The sequence below is a fragment of the Diospyros lotus genome, chromosome 6, assembly GCF_014633365.1.
Source record: "Diospyros lotus cultivar Yz01 chromosome 6, ASM1463336v1, whole genome shotgun sequence".
In the NCBI taxonomy this organism is placed as follows: Eukaryota; Viridiplantae; Streptophyta; class Magnoliopsida; order Ericales; family Ebenaceae; genus Diospyros; species Diospyros lotus.
In genome coordinates, this window is record NC_068343.1 from 22685676 (window position 1) to 22712937 (window position 27262).

A 27262-nucleotide genomic window follows, 5' to 3' on the forward strand; every position below is an offset into this window, starting at 1 on the left:
TATCCATAAATATTTACTCATAAAGATTTAGAGATTGATTTTCATATAGTCATTATCAAAACTACTATTTTATTATCTAAGAGTAAAATATCAGAACTCGAATCAGTCCTTTGAAATCACCTCAAAACAAATCTAAAATTTAAGGAATCGTTGATATAAAATTCTTTTTAGTCTACCACATGAATGCAAGTAACTGCATACCGGCATCAATTAAATGAAGTCACAAAAAATTATAACGGGAAAAATAGTTATTAAACCTATAATACTCCTCAAATGTTGAATCAAGTTTTAACCTTAAATAGCATCTCCCAAAATTATCTCTGTGTTATAATTTACATCTTGAATGCAGTAAATGTTATGAAGATATAATGAATTATCTGATTATGGTAAAATACCCAATATGGGTAAATGGTGTTGAAAGTATGAATGTTGAGGAATAAGAATTTAAATGCATGTGGTTGGCAAATGCATACATGATGTATACATGTACATATTACATAGATATATATTTTGCGCACCTATTATTTTGCGCGAAGAGAGAAAATGTACCCTAGAGCACTTGGCGCGGGACGAGGTGGCCATAGCCTGGCAGGTTGGCTCCATATTTATTTGTGAGATTTTATGGAACTTATGCACCTTTGCATGCATCTATTTATGGCTTAAGAGTTGGGAAAATTGATATTGAAAATAAAATGATGCACTCTTACATGTATTGATTGATGGCTTGCGAGCATGTGAGAATTGATAATGATATTGAAATTTTATGCACGTTTGCATAGTGATACATGGTGACATGATATATTAATTTGAATTGATAAATTCATGAATTATGAATCTTGTATATAATTGTGGAGTCTTTGATTACTCTTCTTGGTGTCAACATATTCTTGGATCTAATATATTGCCCATTGTTTCTTGAACTTGCTGAGCCTTATGGCTTACTTGATATTCTTTGCCATTCCAGGTAAAGAAAAGTCTGTTATTGGGGGCAAGTCCAGTAGAACCGTAGTCCATGGATAGTGGTGTACGGAGACGCGTCTTAGCTTTAAAAATCTTAGTTAGTGATTTAGTGAGGTTGTAATAATGAGAATTTATTATGTTATTGGCATTTGAACCTCTTATCATTTTATTCGGCCATCGAACCTAGAGTTATGAGATATTGGGAATGTAATTAAACCTTGATTTAATTTCCACTGTTATAAATGAAATGAGTTGTTATTTGAGTTCAATTTGTTTTATATCATCTATGTGAGGACCTATTTTGAATATTCGAAAGCGGACCTTACAATGTTTGTTCCCCATTATATTTTATGTCTATATTATTATTATCATTATTATTATTATGATATTTTGGACTCCAAAACGGGCCTCACATTTGTATGTCTTTCTATTCTTTTATTAAAAAAGCAAAGTCAGACAAACAATGGTTATATTATAACTTTCCATTTCACAATCTCACACACACACACACATATATATATATATATGAATTAAATTAAGTCTGGTACATGTCACCCAACTGGTGGTTAATTTTAGAATATATTTTGGAGTTAATTTAATTTTTTAAAAAATAATATTTTATTTAATTGGTGTATCTAACATTTATAAGATTAAACACGTAACAAAATACACAAACATAGAAATGTTATATTAAAGGTCACTTTTAGTGTCTAAATATCATTTTTTTTTGTAAATAAATATCATTTTTTATAATATCATTTTTTTATAAATCATTGTTTTAAATATGTTTTGCAAATTTATAAATTAAATAAATAATTATAGAATACTAACTTTTTTTCAGATATAGTTAAAGAATAAAACAATAAAATATTAAATGAAAATTGTAACAAATTAAAAAAATAAGTAAATCCACGTATGATAAACTGAAACTTCAAACCAAAGGAAATAATTGAATCCAGATTTATTTGAAGTGTTTGGTTTGAAATTTCAATTTTATTTATGTAGATTAATTTTTAAATTTCTTTTCCAATTTCCCATTAAGTGTTTTAATACTTTATTCTTTTAATTATATTTGAAAAAATTTAGTAGTATTATATAATTATTTACTCAATTTATAAGTTTGTAAAACATATTTAAAACAATCATTTATAAGAAAAATGATATTTGAACATTTTAAAGTGACATTTAATATAACACTTCTGTGTAATTTGTTACGTGTTTAATAAATAAATATAAGTAGTAGATATATCAATTACACAGAAAATTATTCTTGAGAATAGATTAAATTCATTTAAAAATGCATAATTTAGAGATATTATCGAAAATAACAAAAAATTTGAATGTCTATACGACAAAAGATCAAAATATAAGGTTTAAATTAATTTAAAATTACATAATTTAAATAATAACAAATTAAATATCTAAATAAAAAGCAGAGTCGTGCTACAATGCTTGAAAGAGGTTGACACACAAGTTTACTGAAAAATTGTTGAGCGGACTTCAACATTGTTGAAGTCGAAGTCCACCTAATGTGCAATGGGTAGATTTCATCATAGATGAAATCCACCAAGCACTATGCTAAGCGGGGCAGATGATGAAATCATCAAAGATGAAATTTGCCCGTTCAGTTCGGGCGAATTTCATTTATGATGAAATTCACCTGGACTTTATTTAAACGTGCATGTGGTGTACTCGAGGCTAGATGACAATTTCAAGATAAGGATATTTTTGTCATTTGATGTCTTTAGTCATCCCGTGCGTCAACCAATTCTGGCAAAATAGAATAATCCATAAAAAATATGTAATTAGACAAGTAAAAGAGTAATGCTACTTGTACATCATTTTTGTACATCTTGGGCTACATAAAGGGATATTATGACCAAAATACCCCTCGTCTCCATGCGTCTCATGTGACTCTATATGCCTCATGAGGGACTTTTTTTATCATTGGTACACATTTGTGTAGCCCAAGGTGTACACAAAGGTATACCAATAACATTTTTGTAAGTAAAAATAAATATTTTGCCCTATAAAATTCTATGTAATCATTGCACCGAATCCCAGCCCCCTTTCCCAGCACGATAGTTATCGCTTACGTGGCAGGTAGTTAGTTCAAAGGCGGCCCCGTCGTTTATAGCCCATACCACCGCTTTCGCTAAAACCCCACCCTATCAATGGTTGTCCGATCCTGATTTTTCCCCTCTGGGCCTTCCCAACCCTTTTCCCCCTTCGGTTGGATGGAAAAATGCTAGAAGACCCGACGAGCTTACAGAAAGGGGGTAAAAAGACGATTTTGCTCTCGCCCTGCTGTTTCCTCTCCCTTCCCATGGAAACCCCCCGCCCTTGCTTCTCTCATCTCCCTCCCATGGCTGTTGCCCTAGTCTCGCCGTCGCCCTCGCTTCGCCTCGCCGTTGCTCCTCCGTCGCCTCGCCGCCCTCGCCTCGCCTTCGTCGTCTCGCTGCAACAGATCGACGAGGCGAAAGCGAGGGCGGCGAGACGACGGAGGAGCAACGGCGAGGCGAAGCGAGGGCGCGAGGACGAGGTTAGGGCAGCGGCCATGGGAGGGAGATGAGAGAAATAGGGGTGGGGGCAATCCATGGAAGGGGATGGGGCAATTTTATCTTTTTGCCCTCTTTTTGTAACTCTCTCTGGCTCTGTAGTGGAGCTCTTTCGGATGAGCATTTATAGCGATGGTACAGTAGCGGGGCGAGAGAGTAAGGAAGATTCTAGAAAGAGAGCGAGTCAGATTTTTGGAGGTACATCATTTTTGTACATCTTGAGCTACATAAGGAGGTATTATGATCAAAATACTCCTCGTTTCACATGTTCCTCACGTGCTTCTATACGCATCATGAGAAATTTTTTTTATCATTGATACACTTTTATGTAACCTAAGGTGTATACAAAATTGTACCAATAACATTTTTTTTTTTTTTTTTTTTTTGGAGAGAGTTGATAACAGCTGCTGTCGGTTTCCAAACGGATTCGGACGCTGGCATTGGCCAATTCTAGGGTTTTGAATCTTGTATATTTTCGGTTCATCCGATCAGTAATCTATTGCAGGTGAGCTGGTGTTTTCTATTCTCTGTGATTTTGAATATTCTGATCATTGTATTGAACTGGAATAAGATCAAAAATTGAAGGTTGACAAATTTTACCGAATTGATTCGGTAATGAGTAATATCATCACTGTTCAAATTTTACCGAGAAGCTTGGTCGATTGCTTCTTCCTCCTCCTTCTTCCTTGCTTCTTCTTCTTCTTCTCCATTGCTGTGAGCTTCTGCTTCTTCTTGCTCCAAGCTAAGCTTCAGCATCTCCTTCTTCTTCTCCCTCTATTAATCCGGCTGTGAGACAGCCACGGTGCAACTGAGAGGAAACCCCGAACAGTTCCGGTTCACCTTCATCGGGAGGGTCCTAGCACGGCTCTGGTGAAGGGTTGAGAATTCGTTTCCCAGATTTCTTCTTCACCTTCAGCCCGCTTCCCGATTTCTTCTCTCTCGCTTCCCAGATTCCAATCCCAGAGACTGAGAATTCGTTCTTCAAATTCTTCTTTCTCATTACAACTGCTCGTATAAACACTTTGCCAAAAGATCCGGCGCACTTCAATTCGTAACGATTTGGTAATTTGGATATTTCGATTCAGGACTAGAGATTGAGATTGATGGCGATCCTATTTACTCTTTGGATCTAGATCTAGGAGGACTTGCTGCATTTAATCGTATCTTCTCAATGTCGTGGTTCAAGAGAGATTGTAATTCGTCCTTTTTGTAGGATTCTTGCGGTTTCTTTGTCGCTGTGATGATTACTCGGAGGTAGAGTGAATATGGAAAGGGACTTTCAGCGTTACGCTTCTGTGCGGGCAAGTCGGAGGCAAGAACGCAATAATCTACAGTACAGAGCTAAAGGTAACTTGTTTATTCAAAAATCCTGAATATTTTTTGTTACTGTGATTGTGTAGGTGAAAATGTTGGTAAAATTTTGCAGATGATGAAGGTGGATTCTTTTCGCCGGGAAGGTTGCCTCAAGATTATCCTATGAAGATTATCTGGAAGAGGGGTTTTATTCGTCTGGTTCTTGTGGGGGCCATCCATCTTGTGGATGCTGCTCATTCTCCTTGTACAGTTGTTTCACGTTTGGTATTACCAGTCTTCAGTAGCCTTCTTTTCAGGTATTTCTGAGATGGCATTCTGGCTCTTCTTCACTAAAGCTCTTTCTCTACTCTTGTTAAAGAACACGGAGTCAGGATGTTAGGACACGCTTGACATTCGTTGTATGGATGGCTTTCAAATGTTGTTGGTCCAATCTTTCTGTTAATTTTGGATTTTGCAGTGTCCTCGGTTCATTTATTCTTTGTGAAGTGTTAGCACAGCTCTTCTTTTCCCTTAACAGGCGTCAGTAGTTCCTATGCCCACGGTGCCTCTTAGATTAATCCTACTATTGTGAAAAAAGATATATAAACTACCAATACCAATGTGGTCAAGTGGTGCTTGGCTGATGGCTCAAGTTATGTTGAATTGATTGGTGATGATTTTACACCCTTTACGAGATTATATTACTGTTTGTGTGGTTAATGACTTGGGAGTTTCTACAGTGACTGTTGGACTTTCTCAAAAGAGGATTAGTATCCAGATGATGTCTCTGATCATGTAGTCATCTCCTGTCTTTAAAAAAGTTACTATGGTACATAAACAATTAAAGAAAGTCAGCAGGGTGGAAATGATAATATTTAGCATTATATTTTGATTGATTATTAAAACATGAGGTTAAATATTTTCTTCTTAGCCTTGTGCTTCCATTATGCCAAAAGTGTAGACTTCAAAGCACACACTAATAATGATCCATATTATCTGCATTAGTAGGACCCCTCAACCCTTGCAAGGTTGGGAGCCTCGTGTATTTGGGATGGCCTTTTAATGAAAATGCTCATACCATATGCCTTGCGTGGTATTTTTTTTTCCTTGAGGTTTGATTTGAGAGTGGCACTTGTTTGTGCTTCCAATGAAATTAGCAGAGTTGTAGACGTGATTGACCTAATTGTTCTACATGCACTGGATATTGGTCATTGATGACAGTGGCCTATGCAAAGCCTGCCCCAACATTTTAGATCATTTCTATTTCTTACATTCTCAGTATTTTCAAAATGATGGTTAATAATTTGAATATTCATACATCAATCACCAAGATTCATGCAAAAAGCAATCAATGTAAACCATAAAATAATGGAAAATACTTCCTTCCCTGTTTCGAGGAAATCAGGAACTTTGTATGTATTCGGTGTAGCTTCCATCCATCACAAATTTGGAATTGTAATTAAAAGAAAATGATATAGCTTCAAAAATTAAAATAGGGGGAAATTATTTGTGCAACCATTCTTTCATGCATCATGTGAATTATTTGGAGAGAGAGAAATAGTGAAGTTTAGAAGGTGCCGATACTTCTCCAAAAGTTCTCTCTTTGCATGGTTGATAGTGGAAAGTCCCTCTACCATACTGTAGTTTTTGGATGATTACTCTTTTCTCAGATGGGGGGAACTACTAATTTCTTGCCCCTTTTCTATGTACACAGTTTGCTCCTTGGAGTTTTTCTCTATATATTTGTTGACATAGTAAAAGAAAAGGCATCAACATCTCATTAGGCTGTTGGTGTTTACATGGATACTCTTTCAAACAATATGTGGGACATAACCTACATGTATGGTGTCACGACCCTAGGGTTTGGATGGGAAATTGAGAAGAGTATGGGGAAGAATTTAGACATGAAATGGAGGGAGACAGCAAGAATAGAAGTAGAACAGAGAGAAATCTGGGAAAGAATTGAAGAGAGAGAAGTATTCAATCAATTATTACTCAATATCCTCCAAAAGATCCTCTTGAGTAGCTTATATAGCTACTCTTATAGTTAGTGCTTTCAGTTATCATTTGTAACTGAAAGTATTACAACTTTCCATTCTAAAATAGAAATGTAACTGAAGAAATACTAGTTCTAAAAGAAAAATACAAATCAGTAATTAGCGCATGCTTTAGTGACTGTTATACCCTAGGGTCGTGACATATGGCACCATTGAATCTTAGTTCAACGTGTTATCCTGTTGGCACTACAACATTAGAATCATCCAAAAATTCTAAAGTGCACACATGCCTTTCAAACAGTACTCCATCACAACAGTCAAGCTGTTAAACCATGAAAAGCTCCATAAAATTTAACTTTCTCCATATTCAGTTTTTATTTTTAATGTTTTCCTTTTATATTTAGGAATTCAAACAAAGTTTGGTTATTTTCTAGTTGTGAAATTAAGTAAATTCAAAAAAATACATTTTGTAGACGTAAATAAAAATCCCAATTCTAATAAATGAACACGACTACATTCGGAGGAACAATGAGATACTTGAGGTTTCTATTAATTCTGAAAACAACGTGAACAAAAGGAAAAATAGATCAAAACAAATACATTGAATTTCAAGTTTCTGCTTTGCTGATGCCATGAATTTAGATATAGTTCTAGGAAAGATTGTTTTCTGCTTTCTAGACATCCATTTATGAAGTTTCCACCAGTTTTATCAGCTGCAAACAAAGACAATGGTGGGAAAGAAAAAAGTACAAATAAATGCATTGTTTTGCAATTACAAATAAATTGAAAAGCAAATTTGGATAGATATTCTACCAAAGAAATTACAACATGGCAATATTAGGGAGATAAAATATTTCTACACTTGCTTCTTGTCATATGTACACAGAGAATGCGATGTCCACCAATAAAGACAACACTCATGTCTCATTCTTTGGAACTATCTATGATTACTTACCAACTTGACTGCAATCAAGGGGCTAATATCGGGGGGACATCATTGTGCCAGGGACTATGGTGACCCCCCAAAAACTATAGTATTGAAATTCTATTTGTTGCTTTGTACACAGAAACTGTCTCTAATAAACCACTTATTTTCAAATAAACTGCAATTACAAATAAACTGAAAAATAGTAGTTATCTGCCAATTACAAATAAACTGAAAAGAAAATTTAGATAGATACTGTCAAACGATTACAACATTGCAATATTGGGGTTATAGAATAACTGCTACACTTGCTAAGGTAGATGCATTTATTGTACCCCAATTTTAGGAGTTTCCTCCAGTTTTTATCAGCTGCAAATAAAAGCAATGATGGAAAAGAAAAAAAAGATAAAGAAAGTGCAGATAAATGCAGATAACCCTTTGCCAAGATCAACTTGTAGTTTTGGGTATTAAAACTGCAAGAGACCCATAACCAAAGCAAATCAACAATGATTGAATCAGATTATGAAATGCTTTACCTTTCTCCCTCTTTGGGAAACCCAAAAATTGAGGTTGGATTTAACTAAGATAAAAGAATGCAAAGAATAAAGAGAACATCTATGCAAGTCTACTGAAGGAAGGAAATAGCAAACTTATTATATACTGCAATTAAGCATAAGATGATACTCTCTCTATGCCAATGAATATTGAAATATCATCCTGGAAAGGCATGTCGTATCTTATCAAACTTAATTGTATTCAAAAAGGTTGACAAACTGGACCATACATTTAATAGATACATTTTGTTGTAAAGTTTGAACACATACATTTTACTTCGCATTTAGTAGATTATGCCTCAGTTTTAAATCCTACAGCCAATATCTCACCACTTAAACATAAAGAAAAGGCTTTTCAAGTCCAATGTACAGAAACTGAATCTAGATTGGGTAGATGTAAATTCAATAAGTTCTTTCCCTCAATTCTGAAGGAGTCTTCCTCTTAACTGCAGAACCAATATGAAGTGAATTGGAAGATAAAAGGCCCTCAATGGCAACCTTAGCTATGCTTTGCAACAAAATGTACTCTCTAAATCAAATATTTCAGCAAGAATTGAGTCAAAAAGGTCTGAGCCATATATTTAGATAGTTTGTAAGAACAGACATGCTGTTTGGAAAGGAGATTTTAGAATATACATTAACAGAACAATTTATAAGATCAATTTAAGGCAAAAACATTGGATTTGAAAAATACGCAAAAGTAATACATGATATCGACTGTGAGAGAAACAAAGATGCACTTGTGCAACTGCAAGTAAAGTTTTCCAAGAAATGAACAAGAAAAAAACCTAGCAAGTCATAGTCTAATCTTCACATCATATTTTTGAATGTGCTAAATGAGAAATTTAGGGAAAATTGATGACAGAGAGAATGGGAAAGAAACTGTTGTGAAAACAAGAGAGCATGTCGTGTTTGGCTTTGTTTGACAGGGATAGAGAAATGGATTGGAGCAAAAATGAGAGTATGCGCAGATTGTGGATCATGAGTTCTGATGGTCAGTTATGCTATTGAGATCGTGAGAGAGTGTGACGATTGTGGATCGTCAGTTCTAAGGGTCGGTTATGATGAGGGGGCACTGGCCATTTATGTTTTGTTTGAGTTTACAATTTTACCCTTGCAAGATTAAATATTACAGAAAACACTGCTCTCTTCCCACTGGCTTTTATTAATAGCTATTAATGCAAAACTCAAAGGGTATTTTAGGAAAACTAAAAAGGGTTCAACTCTGGTAACACCAAAGTTTTTGTTTCCTTAAATAATAGAATAGATATCTCTCACTTTACTTAAAAAAAATTAAAAAGTGAAGAGGAATCTTAGACAAGCCTTGGGGCTGGGCTTGATCATAATGGCTCATGTTGAAAGGAAGTCAAACAGTAGGAGAGAGGTTGTTGGTGCTTTGGGGTTTGAAATGATAATTATGACAGTGATGAGAAGATGATAAGAACCAAACAGGGTTGGTGCTTTGGTAGTGGAGTAGATGGAAGGGTTGTGTGAGAATTTTTCCCCACAAGAGCCACTGGTGTGACCAGCAGCTCTTTAGGAGCCCAGAAACTGCTCGTGTGAGAAGCTTTTCTGTTCCAAAACCGATTGTCACATGAGCAGTTCTTATCCAGCTGGCCCCAAACTCTAGCATGGCATATAGGAAGGGAATGTGGTATTTCTTTAATAAATTTCAGTTGGGTGGCATCTAGCCAATTTTTTTCCCAAAAGTGGTAATTTAGTGAAAAATGCAGTAATTCTGGTTGTACAGTAGTTGGAATGGCCCTCTCATTTTTAGAAATTTTATCTAAAGCACTAGCAGATTCTATTAAAAGCTGTATAGATTTCCTGCCACTTATGCACATTTGCCTACACTTTTTAAAGTTTCTGGTATGCTCCCAAAATATTTCTGTTTTCTAGGATATCAGAAAGAGTAGCCCAAAGCAACTCTGATCCTTGATTGTGAGAGATACTGGTTTTTAAGGTTTATATGACTATGATGCATCAATAAGCTCCTTTTTAGAGGGGGATGGGTCTCAGATGCAATCATGGTGAAAACATGCAAGTTTGTGAATTCAAGAGAAAGCATATATGATGCAGAACCCGAAACCAAAACCTACATGTAATCCTGTTACTCAAAATCAATATTAATATTCAATATCAATTATCAAAGTCTACCTTCATTTACAATCTCAAAGACTATTTATAAACAATTAATGGATAAAAATCTATTCTATCTAGGATTCCTTCATCAAATCTAATTAAGATTGTAAACACAATCCCAATCTAATTAGGATTCTGCTAACCAAAGGAAACAAAAGGATTGATAAAAGAAATCAAGAGAAACTAGAAAACAAATTAAAAATAAGAAATAAACTACATAAATAAGATAAAGAATACTGTTGAATTGGGAGCACTGGAAACACTCAATTTTGCGAATACACAGTCACACACACACACACGGTTTTATCCCACAGCAGAAAAATATAACAAGTACAGAAATTGAAATAGGGAAAGAATACGCAAATCACACAAGAACACAAGCCGTTTATCTTGGTTCAGATCACAATTTGTGATCTTACATCCAGCCTCAGTGCTGAGAACAATTCACTATGAATCTTGAATGAAATCAGTACAAAGATCCCTCCCACACGTGTACATCAATCATGAGCTTACAAAGGCTAATTCTATCTAGACTTTCCTCTCACTTTACTGCACTTGCATAACAGAATGAATGATGATTCAAACGACTGCCCTATGCCTTCTATTGATAGAAATTTTGGGCAGACAAAACAAGGTAATATAAAAGATAACACAATACCTATTATACCCCTCATACATATACTACTGTTAGACACATTCTAACTTAACTAACACTGCTGCTTGAATCAATCTGACTTCACTGACTTCTTCTAGGCTAGACTCGATGCAAAACTATAACAAATACTAATTCCTAAATTTACTACTCTCTCCTACGTCAATTCTCTGCGATTGAATGTTGCACCTAGGGTTTGCAATCTACAACTCAATTGTGACTCTGCTACGTTGTGATTGAAATCTGGAGATTACAACTCATAATTGAAGCTTGCCACTGGATTGAAGACTTGAAGTTGTACTTTGGATTGCGACTAGGTTTCTTGCATTTTGCACAATCTTGGCACAGAATCTGCATTGCATTATTGTGTGGTTAAAGAGTCTTCTATGACCGAGGCCTCTTGTTTAATCTTTTGGATCTATTGTTCAATTTCTGCTTCTGATTGTTCCTTGCTGCTTCTTGCAACTGTTGCTGGTTGCTGCTGGACATCTTTTCTTCATTTAAATAGTAATGTCCAACTTTGAGGTGACTTTTGTCACAATTATTGTTTCTTCATTTTCTAGCCGTAGTGGCCGTCGGCCTTATTGCACTTATTGTTGTTGTGGCGCCTTGTCTCCATGACTAGGTATGCCTCTTATTTGACTAACCTTTGAGTGTATCAGCATGGTTGTGGCCTGCATTTCCTGCAGATCGACCTAGGTCACAAAGCCAAGGTACATCCTTGGCTTGTGATGACATGAGAAGTCTTTACTTCATTGAGTAGGACCTGCTCAATCTCCTCCTTAGAAGTGTCTCCTTTTATTCTATTGGTTTAACTCTGGTTTCCAACCAAACTTACTCATTAGTGATAGAGTAATTTAATTCCACGCTGTCAGGACGGTCCTGACAGGGGAATTTCTCCTCTTGAGAGGATGATTAGGGTTAAGAAAGGGAGAAAGGAGGGAAGAACGGAGGAAGAGAGAGACGAAACCAGAGAGTTCTAGGGAGAGAAGTCAAAGAGAGAGAAGGATGTCAATTTGGTTATGAAATTTGTTACTTTCTCTTATTGAATTGGGAGCTCTATATAGTCCCTCCTTCCCTCCAACCTCTGGTGGTTACAATACTTAACAACCTGATGATTACACCCTCCAACAGAACTAACTGCTACTACAACCTCCTAATTGCCACTAACAGCGTTAACTGTCTCTTGTTGCAATATAACAGCACCAATCGCCTACTGTTACAATCATAGGGAAACAAAACAAAAATACAAATTTGCCCCAGGTTCCACATGGGGTCCTGACAATTACCCCCATGTTGAGAACTTTCTTGCCCTCAAGAAAGAGAGAGAAGCCTGATCGATTGAGGAAACTGCTGTAATAGATCAGGGAAGTATTCCCACTTATTGTTGTCGGGGTGGAGATGAGTCCACTGAACCAACACCTGAGTAATAGGGGCCCCTTGCCTGTGGATCACTTGCCTATCTAATATCAAAGCTGGTTTTGCTGGAGGAGAAACATCGGAACCCAGATCCAGCAAAGTAGAGGAAACCGGTTATGCTCTTGCAGACTTCTTGAGCAACGAGACATGAAAAGTCGGATGTATATGGGAATTGGCTAGTAATTACAGCTGATAAGCACCGGTTCCAATTGGAAAGGGCCCAAAGAACTTGGGACTCAGCTTAGATACTTGGCTGTTAGTGAGGGCTCGCTGGTAAGAGTGCCTTAACTTCAAATAAACCATATCCCCAATTGAAAATACCCTCTCACTACGCCGGTGATCAGCAAATTGCTTCATCCAGTGCTGGTCATAAGCCAACTCCTTCCTTAGGACCTGCAATACCTCCTGCTGCTGCTGTAAATAATCATCAACCGCAGCCACTGATAAGGGTGGCAAGCAAGTAGGAAGGCTTATAGCCATACAGGGCCTGAAAAGGAGACATCTTGATAGAGCTATGGTAGCACAAATTGTACCACCATCACGCTAAGGAAAGCCATTGGTGCTAGGTCCGGGGCTGAGCGATGCAAAGAAAGTGTAAATAGGTCTCAAGGCATTGGTTTACTTGCTCCGTTTGGCCGTCCATCTCCGGATGGTAGGCCATGGACATGTGTAGATTAACCCCCAATGACTTGAACAAGTCCTGCCACATAAGGCTAGTAAAAACCTTGTCCCGATCTGAGACTATAGTCTTCGGCACCCCATGTAGGTTGACTACTTGGTCCAAAAATATTTGAGCCACTTCTTACGCCGTGAAGGGATGAGAGAGACCTATATAGTGGGAAAACTTAGTGAACTGATCTACCACTATCAATATGCTATTTTTGCCCTCCGACCTTGGCAATCCTTTTATAAAGTCCATGGAAAGATAGATCCAAACCTACTTCAGTCTTTCTAAGGGCAACAACCCTGGGGTTGCTATAGACTCATGCTTACAACGCTGGAACACGTCACATGACATCACATATTCATGTACACTCCTCTTAAGGCTGGGCCAATAAAACAACTGCTTGACTTTGTGGTATGTGTTTCTTATGCTTGAATGTCCTCCCACCGATAATCCATGTAAGGCCTGTAAAATTTTGGATTTAAGTTGACTGCAGTCCCCAATCAAGATTCTTCCATGAAATTTGATCAACCTGTTAGATATAGCATACCCTAGTTTACTAGAGGGGTCGAGTAATAGCTACTCCTGCAAGTCCTTCGTCCACCCCACTAACGAATAACTCACTGTCACCTCCTACATCCAGTCAGGGATGATGGTAGTAATGGTTGCAACCGACCTTTCCTCGAAACACCGAGACAATGCATTGCGGCTGCATTTTCTTTTCCCTGTTTGTATTGGATTGTATAATCTAATCCCATCAATTTACTCATTCCCCTTCTCTACAACTGAATTTGTAATTTATGCTATAAAAGAAACTTTAAACTCTTGTGATTGGTGCGTATGACAAAGGTCCCACCTTCCAAATAATGCTACCATTTCTCAACTGCTATTGATACCACCAACAATTCCTTATCGTAGATGCTTAGCCCTACATGTTTAGGAGCTAAAGCCTGGCTCAGATAAACTATAGGTCGGCCTTCTTGCATAAGAACAACCCCCACTCTAACACTACTTACATCAGTCTCTAATACAAAGGGCCGACTAAAATCTGGTAAGGCTAAAACATGAGCCTCACTCATCCCCTTTTTCGACTTCTCAAATGCCTCTTCTGCTTGGGGATTCCATTAGAAGTTATCCTTTTTCAACAATTCCGTTAATGGCTTGCTAATGATCCCATAATTCTACACAAAACGCCGGTAATGCTCTGTCAACCCCAGAAATCCTTGCACCGCCTCCACATTTGCAGGCCAAGGCCAATTCTGAATAGCAACCACCTTTTTTGGGTCTGTACTTACTCCTTAGGCTGAGATGATGTTCCCCAAGAACTCAACTTGCCTTTGGGCAAATGCGCACTTCGATTTCTTCACATATAATTCGTTGAACCTAAGGATCTCAAATGCAGTTTGGAGATGGCTGAGATGTTGGTCAAAAGTTGGGCTGTAAATCTGTTGTCATCAAAGAAAAGCAAGACAAATTTACATAAAAAAGGCTCAAGATTTGGTTTGTCAATGATTGGAAGGTGGGGCATTTGCTAAACTAAAGGGCATAACATTGAACTCATAGTGACCTTGGTTTGTCTGAAAGGCTGTTTATGAATGTCTTCCGGCCTCATTCAGATTTGATGGTACCCAGCCCTCAGGTCAAGTTTGGAAAAAACGGTTGCATGTTTAAGTTTATCTAGGAGGTCTTCAGTTATAGGTATAAGGAATTTATCTTTGATGGTTATAGAGTTCAATTGACAGTAATCGATACAAAGCCGCCACAAACTGTCTTTTTTTTTTTACAAGAAGGATGGGAGAGGCGAATGCACTATGGCTAGGTTAGATAATAGATTGTTGTGACATATCCTTGACAAGGTTTTTGATTTTAGTCTTTTGTTTGGGAGGATACCTATAGGAACGAACATTGACGGGTTCTAAATTAGGTTTAAGTGGAATGGCATGATCAAATGCACATTGGGGAGGTAAAGATAAGGGTTACACAAAGAAATCCTTAAATTCTTCCAACCGATTATGTAAAGAGTCAGATTCTTGTACCTGCCACAAGGATTGAACCAGGCTGCTGATTGTTACTAGCAACTGCCCCCTTTGCAGTTGAATCTCCTCCTCTTTCTCCATGGCTTGGCTTGCAGTGAAAACAGTTGCGCCACCTAGTTCATCCTTGATTTTAATAGCCTTCCCAACCTCTTCCCAATTATTGTCTTACACGACCCCAAGGATATAATAGTCATATGTATTACATGTTTTTCTTTTGATTGTATTTTATGTTATAATTGTTAGCACCTTCAGTTGTAAACTTATAAATAGGCTGGAGTAGTTAGAGGATGGCATATTTTTGAATGATAATTGAATTCAACCCATTTCCCTCTCATTAATTTTCTCTCAATTACCCTCTAATTGCTTCCCCAATTCTTACTGTATCTTCCCCTCTTTCAGTCTAATTTCCCTCCATTTCTACCAAAATCCAATTCTAAACCCTAGGGTCGTAACATTTGATATCAGAACCGGTCATTCTCAGCTGAGATTCCAACAATTCTTGCTCTAAGAATTCAGGCGAATTCATCTTCGGCTGATTTCTGACACTTCTTGGTGGATTAATTTCCAACCGTTCTTGATTCAATTTCGATGATTCTGAAAAATTCATCAGAGCAAAGCAATTTTGGCTCGGAATTGAAGATGACGCGGCTCGAGAGAGTTCCGACGGTGATACCGAGTTGAATCTAAAGGTAAATCATAGTGGTGCAACATAAGCGTGATAGATGATTCATAGCCGCGATGCAGCAAAATTAAGTGTACAACAATTTTCGATCGATTCCTGTGGGCAATAGACCCAATCATATCCTCAGAAAGATTACAGTAGAGCAGGACCATGACAAACTTAACTACGACAGATTCGGTGGTCCTAGGCAGATCAGTGAGGGTTGGAATTGCGAGCGACTCTCTTGGGCAACTGATGTGAGGCGATTGTCGCATGTGAATTGTGGCACTCTTGTTTGAATCTTGAAGGCGAAGCAAGCCAAGGGAGTTCCGACAATGACTCCAAGAAGATCACAACAAAGCCAGTGGTTCTTCAGCCCTTGGACGGTGATTGGGTGAAGGACGAGAGCATTGATTCCGACAGGAAAGGAAGTTGCGATTAAAGCGGAGTCGATCAATCTTTGGGCTGTCGCGATTTCGAAGGTGAAATAGACTTAGACTGGCGATTTCAATTGTGATTCTAGATTTAGTCTTGAATGTTATTTCTTGATTTTTGTAAAAATCAAGAAATAGATTTTCGTATGAATGCACATATTTATAAAAAGTTATAAATACGTGCATTCAAGAAATAGACTAACATTTTTATAAAAAGTTAGATTTTCGTACATCTAACTTTTAATTTTCGACCAACACCTATACGCACTGCCAGTCGCCATCGGCCACCATGGCCGGTGGTTTTCGGTGATCAGAGGAAACCACCCGACACCCAAGGGCACATTGACAACATACCCAAAAATCAGCAAGATCCGATGGCTAAATCTCCTTAGATCTAATGGTGGGGGGCGGTCGAGAGAAGAGAGGAGAGAGGATAGAACTAGCAAGATCGAATGGCGGGGGCGGTCGACAGTGGCTTTCAGCTGTGGCGGGCGAGGTCGATAGCGGCTCATGGAGGTGACGGAGATGGCGGGGGGCGGTCAAGAGAAGAGTGATGGGAGAGAGCCAACAAGATTGAATGCCCGGGGGGGGGGGGTCTACAGCAGCTTTCTATGGTGGTGAGCGAGGTTGACGATGGCTCATGGCAGCGATAAAGATGGCGAGCGCGGTCAACGGTCGATGCTTGAGAGAGAGAGAAGAGAGAGATCTGTGAAATTTTGGGGGGGTTGAGGGAGGGGGGAGGCTAGCGTTTTCCATGTTTTTGAGTTTTGAGTGCGTTTTCACTGAAAACACCCACAAGAAGTTGTTTTGGGTTTCCTTTAAAAAAATTTCAGTTGTTTTCTAAATGTGTTTTTGAAAATAGCAAAGGAAACGCGCTTTCAGTGTTTTGAAAAACTGAAAACTCAAAACGGGCTGAAAATAACAAAAAGAACAAGCCCTTAGCTTTACAATCATTTCATTTTATTGCCTTATTTTTTGTAAGGCCATTATAACTAATATCACACCTAAGCGTCTCCCACCAAAATTTTCTTGGTCTTTCTCTACCTCTTTTTCAAAATACTTGTTCCATTCCATCCACTAGTATCTTCTTCTCACATACTAGTCCTAAAACCTTAAGCTAGGAAATACATTTGACAATAACCATTGAACATTCCAAAACTCCACCTTACATCTTACCATATTGTGGCATGTGAATAAATTAAACCAAGAAGTACTAACATGCATAGACCATAATATAATTGTGGTAGATGTTGTTGTTAGTCCCTTAATGAACAGCCACTCAAAAAGGGGGGGTGAATTGAGTGGTTAAAAACTTTTTGATTAACTTTGCTTATTTTATTTAACAAAAGATTTTTGTAAAATCTTTATCTTATTACACCTTATAGATTAGATCAGATGAAGTATTAATTAATCAATCTTAAAATATTACAATCGATTTATTTAATGAGTCTTACAAAATTGAAATCAACACAATAATTAACAAAGCAGTAAAGAGAGATGAACACCGCAAAATATAGTGGTTTAGCGTATCTTAAACACCTACTCCACTCTCCTAAGGTCTAACCACCATTGGGGTTCCACTAAATCCAATCAACGCCAAGGTTTTTCCTTAGCTAACATTGGAAACTAGATCAAACACACATACACGCCTAGATATAAACCTAGATCTAGGCAACCGATACAAGTCACAATCGAGTTTAAAGATTACAGTACTTATCCACGCTTGGACTTCAAACAAGCAATGAATATAAGCAGTTACAGAACAATATCAAATACAATAGATATACCCTCAGATTAAGCGCAGATAGGGAAATGGATATTCAGCACTTCGATTTCCAACTGTAGTAGGCTCTTCGTTTGATACGGAATCGAAAATGTAAGCCTTTATGAAACAATAGATCTTCTTGAAAATTCTTTCGGTTGCTTTGAGTTTTCAGACCGGCAAAAGTGTCTTCCTTGACACACATATGATGTATATATATGGGCTAGGGTGACCTGCATAACGTTTAAAAAATTTTGGCTGCGGAACAAATTAAGTCAACTTAACCTCACGGCGAGTCGACTTATTTTTTGCCTAAGTCGACTTATTTGCAATTAAGTCAACTTAGCTAAAAGAGCCTCTATGTCGCATCGACTTAACTAAAACCTGCAAAACCAAGCTCTCTACCAAGTCGACTTATCTACGATTAAGTCGACTTATTAGTCCAATTTTTGAAAAAATAAATTTATCTTATTTGAAAATTCCTTGCAAAATGAATTTCATAGAAATATTAATTTTTGATAATATTAGATATATAAGAAATATTTTGAGAAACATTTAGGGGCCTTAATTTGCATATTCAACCATTGAGCGTTTTTGTAATTTATCAAAATACCAAAATAAATTTAGGTTACACTAAATTAGCTCAACAGCTGTGAGCGACTTAGAAGTGTCAAAACAACTTATTAGAAAAGACACGTCCTTGTAAAAGCTTATTGCATAACTCTTTTTCAGGGAAAGCTATCAAGCATGTTACGTAACATAATGAGCCTAAATTTTCTTCTAACCAAAAGTAAACCTAGTTACTAATTTAATTATTAAGAATATAAAACAGGGACCCCCATAAAATTTTAGGAGCTAATTGCCAAAACATTAAAAAATGGTCGAGCAACTAGTGTAAAGCATTTTTTTTGTTCCTGCCAAAACATTACAAACTGATCTAATAGTGTTAACCATGAATAATGAACCAAGGCTGAAAAGCCATTGGAAAAACTTAATTTTTGTTATTTGGTGATTAGCTCCTAAAATGTTTTGGCAATTAGCTCCTAGGAGGTTTTTTTTGTCTGTTTTGTATTCTTAATCACTAAAATAGTAGTTAGGTTAATTTTTGGTTAGCAGATAATCTGGTAAAGATGAGTTAGTTGGCACTTTATTCACAGTCATTTCATTTTGTAGTGATGTGTCAAAAATCTAAGGGAAGGCTTGAGCAACTTGAGGGAATCCTGACCCAAATGTGGTAGAAGCATTGAAAAATGTTTTAAATAGATTCACTTGAAATGGGTAAACATCAAAAGCATGCCCTTAATGTGGATTCAAGCATTAGAAACACCGCTCGGACACACATTGTACTGGGAAATGGTCAAGCTGCAATGAAGTTGGAAAGAGATTCTAGATTTGCAACATTACCATTCTGCCTCTTCATTGATTAGTAGGTCTGATGGAGGAGGCACATTACATTCTTTTGATGTGTGTGGTGTTTTGCCTCTTTGTTCAAATCCCCAGCTTCTTTTCACTGTACTTGAATACTGTATGTTGTTACTTTTTTGTCAGGTTTCAGGGAAAAGATGGTATTGGCTTGAAGGATTTTAAGTGTGAAAAGTTCTCAAAGGAGGAAAGTCCACCAGTTGGCATGTTTCAGAATCCCGAATAAGCAGTCCCCGTTCCCTCCAATCCCCATTCTCATGTGAATCTATGAAACACTGGCGTGCCTCTCATCTTATTCCTTTAGTTCTCTCTTTCGGTTCTGTCTTATCACAGAAAGATTTGATTGTCCATGGCAGATTGGTCTAATCTCCCTATAGAACTTCTAGACCTAATTGCAGAGCACCTCGAGACCGAAATTGACATCATCTGGTTCCGATCAGTGTGCTCCACCTGGCAGTCCTCTGTTGGCTACAATCCCCACCCAATGCCTTCCTTTTTGCCAAGCCTCCCAAACCAAGGCATCTCCGACACTTCAAGTGGTTTCTACCTCTGCAAATCCACAATTTTACAGCTTGGATTACCCCAACCCAATTCCCAAACACTCCCCTCCCATGATGGATGGCTGATCAAGGTTGAACAGGGCGCCTGTCAAAGCTACCTTTTGAACCCTCTCTCCAGATCCAAATTCTGGCCCTTGCCAGATTCTTTTCCGACAAGGCTCAATTTATTTAAGTTTAAGGTTTCTGAATTGGGTCATGAGTACATTCTTCGGCATGTAAACCATCACCCATTTCAGAACACAATCCGCAGTGCTTGCAAGTTGTATTTTTGTTTGAAAGCGTGCTCCATTTCTGGCATTCAAAGCTCCAAGGTTTTGACAATTCATGTTTCTGGGAAACTGCAAATGTTCAAGTTTGGGGATCAAAAATGGACTATAATGGATAATTTTCCTTCAGTGTATGATGATATCGTACTGTTTGATGGACAGTTCTATGCAGTTGATCGCACTGGAAGGACTGTGATTGTGAATGCGGACGCATCCCCTGTTGTGAGTTTGGCTGCAGATTCTGTGTTCAGTGGAGACAAGAAGATTTGGTGGAATCCTGTGGTGAACTGTTTCTAGTTAATAGATATATGAGTGGTGGGGTCAGAGTTTATGAGCAATTCAGATGGTATGTAAAGGATAGAACTGCTCGATTTAAGGTTTTCAGGTTGGTTCCAGATGAAAAGAAGTGGGTTAGCGTGGGTAACTTGGGGGATAGAATGTTTTTCCTGGGAGATAATTGTACATTTTCAACCTCAGCCTCGAACTTTTCTGGGTGTAAAGGGAACTGCATATTTTTCACCGATCATCACTCTGGTTGGAGCAAGCAAGAAGGTGGGGATGGTGTAGGCGTGTTTGATCTGGAAACTGGTGGTATTGGTTCTTTGGCTAATTATCCAGATTACTCCAATTTGTTCTGGCCACCCCCCAATTGGGTTTCTTCAATAATGTTGGAAGTAAGTGTCATTTTCTGCATCACCCAATTTGGCTTTTATTAAAGTGGCAGCTTGGTTTATAATGTCTTTTTTTTGGGGGGGGTTTAATTATTATATTGCCTGAAACTTGTATGGTTGATAGAACTGAATGTTTATTTGGTTTGAAATATAGGAGGAGAGGGCTGAAAGAAGTGAGGAATTCCGCGAGTTTGTGTGGCATTCTGTAAGTGAGTTGCGGACAAGCAGCTTATGCTCGCATATTGCATGTTACAAAGGAAGCCGCAGATACAGACAGATGGCAAATTACTTGGTGGATTGGATTGAAGTGTTGTTCAGTATATAGCTAAAAATAAAAAAGAAAAAAAAAATGCAGCAGCAGTCAAAAGGTGATATTTACTCTGTTTACTTCACATGTGAGCTTTATTTTTCATATGGTTGGTTGCATTTGTTGTATTGCATTTCATTTACTCTGTTTACTTGCATGTGTGCTTTATTTTTCATATGGTTGGCTGCATTTTTTATTGTATTTACTCTGTTTACAGTTTGCCTCAAATCTTAATCTTGTATGCAACATAACATTTGATGCTTTGGTGTTAAGTCTTTCTTGGCTTGAATTTATTATTATATGTGACTTTCTCGATCCCCTTTAGACCCAATTCGAAAGTCGGCCTAACAACCCCTTCGCCTGCACCCAGTGTTGAACCTCCTCGTTGATCAGCGCTGGAGTTGCGATCCCTGAGACGATCAAGGCAAACTAGCATAAGTAAAAATAAGTGAAGATCACTCGGGACAAAAGTAAGCCAAAGGCGCAAGGAACCTAAGCATGTACTCTACTACCCTCTCTGGGTCACCCCCAAGCTCAACAAGTTTAGTCGACTTTAGCTATGGGGAGAAAGTAAGGAGATCCACCAAGGCTTGCCCTTCCAAATCCAAACTTGCATAATCAATCTTGGTCAAGATGGTCGGCTCGCGCTGCTAGAGCAGGGGATACCGCGGATGTCCGTTAGCATCCTGGAAAAAGAGAAACTCCCTCTTTGCCGAGGCTACCTTGAAAATGTCGAACTTAAAGTGCTTGTACGAGTTATTGTATAGCTTTAACCATCTCTTTCCTCGAAGACTGTTCAAGGACAACTAACCACCTTTGCCCACTCATTCCCACTGGAAGTGGTAGAAGAAGACTCCCGAGCTCGGTTCTAGGTCGAGGAAATCGCAGAGCACCTCAAATGCCTTGACAAAGGCCTAGCTATTTGGATATAGTTAGGTCGGGGTAACGTTCAACATCGAAAGAACTGAACCCTAGAACTCGGACAAAGGCGGTCGTAATCGAAGACCCAAAAATAGTATCTCGTACATAAAGATCGATCGTCCGTCTGCCGCAGAGTTCGATTCCATGTACACACGCTCTTTTTTGCCATAGTGTCGGCACACAAACAATTTCTCTCCATCTTTGGTGCTAGAAATGGAGATTTGTTGCCTCATCTCAACCACGCGGTCAAGAGCGTCAAACTTAAAAGCAATTTTGGGCACCTCATCGCTTACCCATTCATAGAATCGGGGATAGGAGGATGATTCATCCATAAGGAAAAAATGAAGAAGGAATATGAGTGTCTTGAGGCGATAGCAAATGAAGAAATCGAGTCTGGAGCAATGCGACTCTTGGAGACGAAAACTGTCAGAACGTGAAAGAAATCACAAAGGGCGGCTAAAAAGATAAGGAAAATGCGAGAAATAAGGCATGTTTATAGGAATAGCTAAAAGCATTTAAACGGTTGAAAACCATTCGTCACCAAGACAACCCCTGGGATCACGCCACCTGTTCAACAATTAATGTGTTGACAAAACGACCACATCGATCAGTGGGCTGACTACCCCTTGAGCGCGTGTCATTTCTCCAAATTCTGAGACATGGGCAACCAATCATGGACAGGACCGCCTACTGCGCCTCTTGTAAATTTATGAGTCCAAGGTCGCCCTCGGACCATAGCAGTATGACTCTTTGATAGCTTGACCCAATTATCGTCTCGACCGGCCATAACGAGCTTCAAAGCCAGTAGTAACCAAGTCATAACGTCACCCCTGGTGGGTCTAGGCATCATCTCTGTCAAAATACTTCGGCCCAGGGGATTATATTCCGACCTCTCTCCCGCAATAGACATTTGAAACACATTGCCTGGCTACTTATTCTTAAGCTTGGATGCTCGTTTCGCGACCAACTGACCTGGGGGGCTATGGACCATACTGACCCAATCACGACCTTGACCTACTGCCCAATCTTGGCCTTGCACCAGCCTGCAACTGCATTATTATTGTCTTACACTAGATACTCTCGTGCCTACTCCAGATCTCATCCTCATTAATGGTAGATCTCATCCGCATTTAATGAACATCTTATCAGCGCCATGGCATCGTCAGGAACCCCCATCAGTGCCGAATATCCAGTCCCGTCACCTTGTAATGCTTAATGCAAGCATACATGCAGGAGAACCTCTCCTCCTCCTATATAAACTCGCTCTATAAAAAGCCAAAGTATGTTCTTTTTGACCTACCGATACTCTACCAACTTACTCTCTTACTTACTGGAACGTTAGAGTGCTTGCAGGTGCCAACCACCCCCTGACAGACCGATCGTTAGAGTCTACTCTTTGCCGTTCCAAACCCACGTCCGGCCACCTTTTTTTAGGCATGAAGGAACACTCTCCATTTCCATATGTTCCTCTGTTGAGATTTATTCCTCTATTGTTTCTGGTAATTTAGGTCGCTCTTCTGCTATTATTGGAGCCACTACATTCTTACTTTCCTCCAGACTTCCTTCATTGCCACTTTTACTGTGTCGATGTTTTGGACAAAGATTCTGAGACATACACAACATTTCATTATGTTACAACTTTTGTTGATTGAAGGATTCAATTATGGTTGATGACGATGAGAGCTTGCACTCACAGTTTTTCTCATTATCAACATTAGCATCGGAGGCAAAACGTATTTTTTCAATCACCAGAATTGGCCCTGACCTATCCTTTTTGATATGTTCCTCTATTTTGGCCATTTTCTACTTTTTCTTTTTCTTCTTTTGCTTTGCCTCGGCCTTCTCTATATGATCACCACATTAGCTCTGTTCTGTTTTTCTTTAATCTTTCTAGAACTTTTGTTGACCCCGTATTCTTCCTTTCCACAAAACTTCTTTTATTGCCAAGTTTATTGTGTTTACGTTTTGGATAGGCTTTCATCCAAGACATCTGCATGTTCTTATTATTTTTTACCCTTTCTTGATTGAAGGATTTAGCTGTGCTTGATGATGCATGATTGCATGTAGACTTCTTTCGAGATAGTTTAAATATGAACTCAGAAACTAACTTCTCATCTGTTGTTCTTGGCTTATAAGTATTTTTCTCCAATGGCTGCTCGTTCACAGTCACAGACTTCTCCATAGATGGCCTTTCTCCATCGTCAAGTACAGAAGTTGTAGCTTTTGTAAGGAGTGAGAGAAAATTTCTTAAAACCTTTTTTTTTTTTGTTCTTGATGTTTGATGAAAAATCAAGAATAACAACTCTCTATTGCTCTGCCTATCCAAAATTTAATGTGAAATATGTTGTTAATTGATTAGAGATTTATACATATAGATCAAGAATCCTTTTTTGGATGGACTATGGATTTCTATTTAGAATATGAATTATTTCTAGTTTTGGATTGGTTAGATTGCAATTTACAGTCGAAACTCAATCCTAATCTCAATTGAATCATATATATATATATATGTATATCTATATAATAAAGGAGATGGGTTTTTGAAAATGTATAAAATATATCAGAGACACATTTCAATGGCTAAGATGAATTTTATACATTTTTAATGGCTGAGATTAATTTTGTATTCCCACCCAACAATCCCTCTCTTCCTCTCGGTTCTACCATCTCTATTCTCTCCACCTTCTCTCGCTATCTCTCTCCTCCTCTCTGTGCTTCTTCCTTTCTCAGCTTTTGCCTTCATAAAAGCTTACTTCAGCCATTAATACAAAAACAAGTAAGCTATGTATATTCATTATATATATTTTTTTTGTCCCATTGTATACACACACACACACACACATACACCATATTCCTCTTATCGCGGTCGGCGGCGCCCTCTTGCTCTCATCGCGGTCAACAGTCGCCATCGCCCCCAAATACACTCGTGCAATTGGTTGGCTGCTGGTAGCGGCCAAGCCATTGCCCTCGATCGATGGCGATGAAGGGTTCGAGTAATCCCCAACGTGGGTTCGACGCGCGAGCCCCCGACCGGTTGCTATGGGGGGCCCTTGAAGTACCTGATCAGCGATAGTCGGGGGCTCCGAGGGTCCCCGACCAGCGGCGATCGAACACTCCAATTTTTTTTTAAATTTTTATTTTTTTTAAAATTTATTTTTTTAAAAAAATAATATACAATTTTTTTTAATTTCTAAATATCAATACATAATATTTGAAATTTTTTAAATAAAAAAAACCAACAATGTAAGTTTTAATTTTTTTAAAAATGAGGTTTTGACATTTAGAATTGTTTTTTTTTTTAAATCATGGATGATTCAATTTCAAAAAGAAATAAAAACCTATTTTTTAAATTTTAAAAGAATTTGTTGTTTTTAGTGTAAAACTTTATTAAAATAACCAATTAAATCGATCGTCTTCTCTCTTGATAAATAAGACATGGCCATCATTCATGAAGTCACTACCTTCCTACGAGTCACCGGCAATGAGTCATCTTCAGCTGCTTAAATCTCCAACAACATAAGACCAATTTTTTTTTTTATATATATAGAAAATATAGCTAAATTTCTCCAATCCAAAAAATATAGCTAAATAAGAACTATGCTACATGTACCGAGAATATGTACAAACCTGATGATCGAATCGGACTTCACCTGATGATGAAGTGCGCCCGGGCTTCATCCTGGATGAACCTGACTGAGCTTAATCTGTGAATTAAGCCCGATCAGGCTTGAGTCATAAAAGCCTAATTGAACTTTATCCAGAGGCGACAGCGACGAGATGGTGTAGCGGCTGTCGGTGCGAGGCGTTACGACGAGGCGACGACAGGAGGCAACGGTGATCGCGTGAGGCACTGCAACAGGGCGACAACAGGATGCATCGATGGTTGGCGAGGCATGTTGTGAGGCGAGGTAAAGGCGACGCAGTGCGTCATGAGGTGACGTGAAGGTGGCGAGGCGCGTCGTGAGGCGACGCGGGGCGGCGATAAGGCGAGGTGAGGTGAAGCTTGTTGGAGGCAGTCATGGCTGAGGAGAGAGAAGACAGCCAATGGTAGGGGTTGTGAATCTATAAATTGGGTGAGGGCATTTTTGTCATTTGACGTCTTCAGTCATCCTCTTGGTAACCCACTTATTTGTACAAGTAGCATTTTCCTTCAAATAATAATATCAAAGTAGGAATTGTAGAGCACTTACTGATGTGCTTTATTAGATAGATTTAATATTTTTTTTATTTTTATTATAAAACATTAACAAATATACAATAATTTTAATATATGTTTTTTTGTTCAATGTTTACAATTTTTTTTACTTACTCTTATATTTTGATTTACAATATTGATAAATATTATAAATCTTATATGTGTTTTTTACTTGCTCTTATGTTTGTTTCGAACAAAAAAAAAAAAAAAAAACAGAAATTAAAGTAAAAAAAAAATTAAACTCTCTACAATTAAAGTAAAAATTTGTGAACTTATAACAATTTTACTTGTATTAAACGCTCTACTAAACTCAAATAAGAAACAAACATATAAGATTTATAATATTCATCAATATTGCAAATCAAAATATAAGAGTAAGTTAAAAAAAATTGTAAATACTAAACAAAAAATAGAAATTAAAGTTATTGTATACTTGTTAACGTTTTATAATAAAAAGAAAAAAAATTATTAAATTTATACAATAAGGCACATCAGTAAATGCTCTATAATACTACTTTGATATCATTATTTGAAGGAAAATGCTACTTGTACAAATAAGTGGGTTACCAAGAGGATGATCGAAGACGCCAAATGATAAAAATGCCCTCACCCAATTTATAGATTCACCACCCATGCCCTTGGCTGGCTTCTCTCTCCTCAGCCATGGTCACCTCTAGCAAGGTCTGTCTTGCCTCGCCTTGCTTCATCGCCGCCCCACTACGTATCTAGCGACGCGTCTCGTCGCCTTCACCTCACCCCGCGTCGTGAGGCGACGCGCCTCACCGACCGTCAATGCATCTTGTTGTCACCCTGTTGTAGCTCCTTATGCGATCACCGTTGCATCTTATTGTCGCCTCGTTGTA

General features: G+C 38.1%; 1 pseudogene; it reads left to right on the forward strand.

Annotated features, from left to right (window-relative positions):
* Positions 1 to 4030: 4030 nt before the first annotated feature.
* Positions 4031 to 26665, forward strand: LOC127803772 (F-box protein SKIP23-like; annotated as a pseudogene).
* Positions 26666 to 27262: the final 597 nt, after the last annotated feature.